The sequence below is a fragment of the Geospiza fortis genome, unplaced genomic scaffold (assembly GCF_000277835.1).
Source record: "Geospiza fortis unplaced genomic scaffold, GeoFor_1.0 scaffold81, whole genome shotgun sequence".
NCBI classification, from domain to species: domain Eukaryota; kingdom Metazoa; phylum Chordata; class Aves; order Passeriformes; family Thraupidae; genus Geospiza; species Geospiza fortis.
The window spans coordinates 3,445,835-3,452,627 of NW_005054318.1; the positions used below are offsets into that span (position 1 = coordinate 3,445,835).

The window sequence follows — 6,793 nt, forward strand, 5'->3', positions numbered from 1 at the left end:
ATGCTGTTATTGCTCACAGACAATAAATGGTTTCTGGCATCTGTTTGTAGTATTTTTTTTAATGCCCATTTCATACCTGCTAATCCCATTAACCCTGTAAATTACACTGACATTGTTTTTATATCCTATTTGATTTTTGTTTCATTTTGTTTTATACTGAACGAAATTTTTCGAAATTTTAAAAAGCAGACTTCCAGAATTTTGTATTTGATTTAAAATCTAGTTCATTCCTAGCTACTGCTTGAGTTTTGCTGAGGGATAGCTATTCTCTGTAAGTTGCAAAGGTTTTGTAGTTTTATAATTCAGATGAACGGGAGGTTCTTCTTGATAGTTGCTGGGGTTTTCTTTCGAAAATTTAGTTTTTCTATATAAATGTAATTAGTGCTGGAATTCCAGAGTCTTTCAGACCTGTGATTTTTGTTGTTGGGTCAAGAGGGAAGGGGACATGTTTTCTTACGTCTTCAAGCAGTAAATGCTGTACTAAACAGTGGCATTTAGAGCTGATTTTTGCAGCCCTGTAGCACTGGAGGGTCAGGAGTTGTTTCGTACTCCATCACTGCTCTGTGGGAAAGGGTGGGTTCTGGGTTCTGTGCACTGCTGCCAGTCCTTTCCCTGCCCTGCAGCAATCCTTCACTACCCTGGTGTGCGCTAGTATGAGATTAATTGAACTTTGGCTCTGGGAGTAATGCACAGTAGAAGACACCTTGCAGAGTACTCTTTGCTTTTGAAAAAATTGAAGTTATTCTCTATTGAAGGCATTTAAGTAACTTTCTGATTTTTACTCATTAATTAAAACAGTTTCATTAATAACAATCCTTTTAAATAAATTTTAAAATCCACAGATTGCAGCCTCTGTTTAAGTATTGGGAAGGCTCTGGATCATCTTCAACAAGGTAAGAGTCAACTCTGGTCCTTTCATCCTTTCAGACTTGCACAGACCAGCTGTGGAGCAGATTTGAACATCATCAATGATGAATGAATGCTCAGCCCTCATTGAATACCATCCTTTATGCAGTTTTACTGTTACACCTCACTGATGCTTTCACAATGCTATCTGGGCATAATATTCTCGCCTTGAGGTTTTTATTTGTTTGCTTTTCTTGTTATAGAACAACAATTGAGAATTCTTCTTCCCATGTACTTTTTTCATTTACTCCACTGTTTGTTTTGAGTCATTTCAATGTTATTGTTCTGGTCTGTCTAAACCCTTGGGACGGAATTGGCTTAGGCAGAGAGCAGGATTTGTTCACATCCCGTTTGAAGTCCTGGTTCTGTGTTTTTTATGGGTCTTCTACTACCATTTTTTTTTCCAGATCTTGACTGAGTTCCCATCAAAGTGTCTGAAATACAAGTTGCAAATACCACGCATTGCTACAGAACTGGAGAGAATTTGCAGCCAGAAGCAAAATAAATCAATGCTAAAAAAAAAAAAAATTGTTTTTCCCCTAGAGAGAGGGAGTTCCCTGACTTGACCAGCTACTAATTGGTACAAAGATTTGTTTACACAGAGGAGCAATTTCTAATTAGTTCCCTATGTGGGTGTTCTACTTGGGAAATTAGTGTTACATTTTGATATAATCTGCTTTTATAATGAATTGTTAAAATTTGCAGTAAGGAACGTATTTTTAGGAAAAAAAACCCAGTCTGCACTGTACCACATGAGTTTCAAGAGATAATTCCTCTTTAGGCAGCAATCAAGGTTACTGTTTTGAAATTAAATGAATAAAAGTCCATTATTAGATTAAACCAAGTTTTTAGTCACATATTTATAAATATAGCTGCAGAAACACAACCATGTGTTTTTCAAAGCCAAAACCTAATGAAGCTGAATTAAGCTGATTTATGAACTGGATGGCTTGACCTCTGAGGCTATGAGGATAGTGAAACTGAATATTTGGGAAAAGTGTTTGGGGAGCTATATTACCATTTTTAAGGTTATGGTTGAAATTAAAGTTCACTTCCAAGCTTTTCTGTAGTGAGCTTATTTTCCTTATTACTTTCACCTTTATTCTGGGAGCAAGCTTGCATCTCTCTTAAGTTATTTTATTTAGAGAGTTGAAAAAGTAACATTAAAATAGCTGTCTGTACAGAACCTTATGAAGCACCTGGTCTCCTTGTTTTTCTAGTGACGTCCCCTGCCCCAACACTTGGAAAATGAAATGATCACTATTGGACATTTAAATTACATTCTTAATTTCAGTAGTTTGAAAAGATTGGAAAATTAATTTCTGAACTTAGAACTACTTAGAACTGGACTTTTTTCTTTATAAATATTGCTTTAAATAAATATAGCCTTTATACTAAAATGCTAAATGTTTTGGAAATGTATTCAATTTCTGTGGTTTCATTATTAAATCTTTTAATTCTTAATATAATGCATACCACTCTCAGTGCACATTATTTTCCTTTGGCTGTACCAGTCTTGGCAACAGCTCGTTATAAAATCTAACTTATCTGCTGCATCTATTCAGCAGAATTATATGATGTAAAATTTAGTTTGAATACCTGATCATTTCAACCCAGCTGCATTTTTTAATGGTATGACTACAAAAATTTTTGGATGTTACAAATCTCACTTTCAATAGAATAACCTCTATTTCTCATGGAAATTTCTTTTTCAAACTAGAAAGTTTTATTGCAAAATTGAGATAGGGAAGAGCAAAGCTGACCCCAAGTGTAATCTTGCATGTTTTTCATGACAGACGGACGTTGAATGTTTAGCATCGCCTCTTTGGATTTTTGCATGTGAATTGGAACCACTTTATTTCTAGGTAAGACATAACTGTGGGTTTGTGTTAAGTACCCTCTTCCTTTTATATGTGAGTTGTGAGAAAGCTAAAGAGTGCAGTATGCTGGACTTTGCTTTATGCAGTGTTTATGTGTTTGTTGAATGAGTCCAATGTAACTTGAGATTTTAAGTGCTTATAATTCATTTGTCCTAAATATCTATGTTCCCTGAGAGAGACCACGCCAGCTACTCTGTATGGTCAATATATGTACAGGAGTTTATTTTGTGATCAGGTGTATAGTTGTTCTGTTAGCTCATTACCATCTTGAGGAGTTAGCTGAGTGCTGTCTGCCCCTTCTCTTGCATCAACACCTTCACTCAGCAGGATGTAGTGGTTTAGGGAATTTGCTGCTGAAAATCTGTGAGATTGCAAAGGCTTCCCGGAGGATTACTCTTCTGTCACTTTAGGCCTCTACCTCAGCTCACTAAAGATTCACACAAGTAGTGGTATCAACACAAGGGAATCAGTGCCAGTAGCTGCAGTAGTAAATCGTTTTATTGGCTTTAAACTTCTTATTTCTCTCTGCTCCAAGAAAAGGATACATGAGAAAGACATATGAAGAGGCTGTGAGCAGCTGCAAACTGCAATAGCTGAGGGGGAAGCAGCAGGTGATAGAAATGAACTAGAAGGTTTTGATCTGTAGATGTAATTAAAAGAAAATTTGTCAATGGAAACAAGCTACCTCTTAGTGAAATACTAGAGGTTGTGCCAGTCCAGCTTCTTGTGCTTTCTACAAAGATTATAGGGACCAGAAGGGACATCTCTGTCACATTTCACATGCAGCTGAGTTGTGGTCAGCACTGCGTCAGGGCTGCAGGGCTGAGAGTCAGGGACATCGGTTCTGGTTGTGACCCAAACGGTGCTGTTTGCCAGCCCTTCCTGAATTCCTGGGAAGTGTGAAGCAGACAGGACATTTGACCTGGAGTGCTTGCGACATGTAACACCTAAAATCTGAAAGGCAGTGGTATCTTAACTGTACTGTTGGTAGTAAGGCTATGCGAGATGGTAGCTTTGATCCAGTGGTTTCTCAGAGAGATGGAAGCCACTGAGTATGGAAAGGATTCTCTGAGTTAACCCTGCTTTAGTAACAGTGAATGCTGTCATTAATTCAGCTTGCTGTGAGGGGCATCCAACAAGTGATGCTGTGGGCAAAAGACCACAAAAACTTCCATTTGCAGGCGAAAACAAGCCCAACACAGCAGCAGCCTGACTGGGTTTCTGTCAAAGCAGGTTCACAATACCCAGGTGGAGTCAGGGCAATCTGTCGAAATAAAGGTGTTTGCTGATCATATGGAGGTTTGTTCAAAAGAAATAAATCCACCTGCAGAGGTGGGAGGTGTAGAGATTCATCACTTTAAGGTTACAAAGGATGTGGAACCAGCGTAGCCGAAGGACAGCAATATTCCTGTTTTATTTCAGTGGATGGGTCAACAAACCCAGGTCCAAGGGAGGAGGTGGATGGTTGGGGTGGCAAGAGAGACCTAAGATGAAAGACTGCAATCAGAGCTTTGACGATTTCTACAGGGTGGAAAATTATTCTCTGTGTTTTAAACTACTGATGTGAACTTGTAAGGACTGTACACACAACCAGCAAAGTTATTTTGCATATTTTATTTTTAGGTTTTACTTCCTCCGTTTAAAGAGCTTCCAACCTCCTATTTTGTTGCAGTCATATAGGAGTTGAAATAGGATTTATGCAAATGACATACCTATTAAATTTTTTAATAGCATTTCAACTAAGATTAATGGCCCAGGATGATCCTGATCCAGAGAGGAGAGAATCTCAGATCTGGGTGTTTATCATGGACTTATCCACTTCAGTGTCTGGGACTGAGATGAGTTGAAGGGAGATCATAAAGACGGAACAAGTAGAATGAAAAGGAAAAATAAAAATGGTAGGAGTGGAGATGAATACTCATGATGAGATAGAAGAAAACAGGAAATGGGGAGCAAAAAAAGAGAGTGAAATGAGGAAATAAAGATTTGTTAAATTATAGACTATTTAATATTTATTCCATGTAAAGTTAATACTACTATAGCATGATTGACTGTTTTTATTAAATTCATTGGTAGAAAGTAATAAACTGGTAGTTGTTTGTTTTTTTTAACCTGATATATTTTTGAAGTCTTAACTGTTGGCTGTTAGACCTTTTACAGTTAAGACTTTTTTTCAAAATGAAACCCTCAAATATGACTTTATTGATCTTAAAGAGTTTTTTTTCAGACTAACTAAATACAAGCTGCAGAAACATATGAAGATTTTTTTGGTGTAAAAGGAAAAGTTCTGAAAATCAAATCTTAATATAAAAGTGAAAAGCCAATACTAAATTCTAAATACTAATGCAGCAGTAGCAATTTTTGTGTTCTGAAGTGTGAGCTGTTTGAGCTGTGCTGAGAACTTTACATGATAAGGTTTTCATTTCTGTCAGTGCAAAGAGGAAAATTGAATCTTGTAGACTGTTTTTAAAATGGCCAATATTCCTTACTTTTGAAAAATGTGGCATGAATTATTGCTTTAGTTCTCCAGAGTTTGAATGTCCCTATCAGATTAAATAATAGTATAATTTTTTTCAGAAGTGTTTTGTGTATTCATGTATATGGTGATCTATTACTATTTTAAATGACCTTGGGAGCAGGAGAATATGGGGTGAGAAGGGAGTAAACTGTTTTTCAATTTCCTGTTTTCTAAGAATATTTTGGAAAGTTTCTTAATCAAATAATATCATAATAGACAGTTGGAAGGTGAACTGTGATTATATTCAGGTCTTTACACGGCAAGTATGTTCTTAAAATAGTAACTGCTTGACAAGAATTAGGCATCATTTTCCACCAAAGGTAGTGTGAAGTGTTTAAGATGAAGTTAGCAATGCAGGGAGAGCAAGATCAAACATTTAGCCTAATCCAGACAATTAAGTTGGATGTCTAAAGCAGTCTTCACTAACTGCTTAAGGATTGATGTTGAGTGCCAGAATTAATATCTGAAGTTGAATCTCTGGAGTGAATTTCTACTTCACACACAAATGTGTCCTTAGTTTACCTTAGGCCATGATAACTTACTAACATCTCAGGTATCTTGATAAAATGAGGAGCACTGTGGTCGTAGAATTTCAGAATGCATTTCAAACATTATTTTAGAAAGTAATTAAAAGTTTATAAACAAGTTGATAACGTTTCACACCTGTTGCTGTTCAGTTTTTGAGCCTGTTTTTATCTCACAGAGTATCTTGTACAGGCATGTTCTGTATGGTTATGAGGAGTACCATGTAATGAAGTTTTTAACACAGACCTCTAGTTAATACATTGCCAGGTATTTTACAGATATAATGCGTAAATGTGTTTCAGGGAAGACTGTGAAGGAAAGTACTGTGGTAATTGTTGGGATTGCCTTGTATTGTTGGGCAGATGTGTTTTCCCAAGAACTGGGCACGCTCTCAATCTGGAATTCAGCTTTATGCCAGATTTTGGTCGGTAGTGCTAGACTGTGACTCAGAGCCTAAAATTAAAAGGCTTTTCCTGAGTTTTACATCCTCAAAGAATGATGGTTTTCCAGCAGGTGTTGATTATGAGTTGTCTGCTAATTTACAGGCACCTCAGTGAAACTTCATGAAGTTTTTGAAATTAAGGGCAACATTTTTCAAAAGTAGCAAAAGACACAACTCAGTTAATTCTTCTGAAAAAAAGGCTTAAATTCTTCATCCACACGAAAAAATAAGGCCTTGTATTATCTCTTTTTTAATAAAAAGTCTTTCAAATATATTTTTAATGAAAAAAATTGCAGCCCTTTTTTGCAATGTTCACCTTCATTAACACAACTTGCTGACTTCCTTCCTCAGCTGCAGTTCTTCCTACACTCAGAGGTCAGCAAAGAGCAAGATCAACAAGCCACACATCTGGCTCTCTCTCTTTCCAACTGGAACAAAGAAACAATTTTTTAATGGCTTTTTGAGTTAATTGTAAACAATTTAGTTTTGGAGTCGCTGACTTGCAGCAAATGTTTGTCGTAG

At 36.6% G+C, this 6,793-nt stretch overlaps 1 protein-coding gene across 3 annotated transcripts in view; it reads left to right on the forward strand.

Moving 5' to 3' along the window:
* The first annotated feature begins 836 nt into the window (after window positions 1–836).
* The window catches only part of FAM49A (family with sequence similarity 49 member A), a 39,840-nt gene continuing 33,883 nt past the window's right edge, over window positions 837–6,793 (forward strand). For all 3 annotated transcript variants that reach the window (XM_005420283.3, XM_005420282.2, XM_031056428.1), the window contains exons 1-2: window positions 837–893; window positions 2,703–2,771. The gene's annotated coding sequence lies outside the window, so the exon portion shown is untranslated. The remainder of the gene's footprint in view (window positions 894–2,702; window positions 2,772–6,793) is intronic.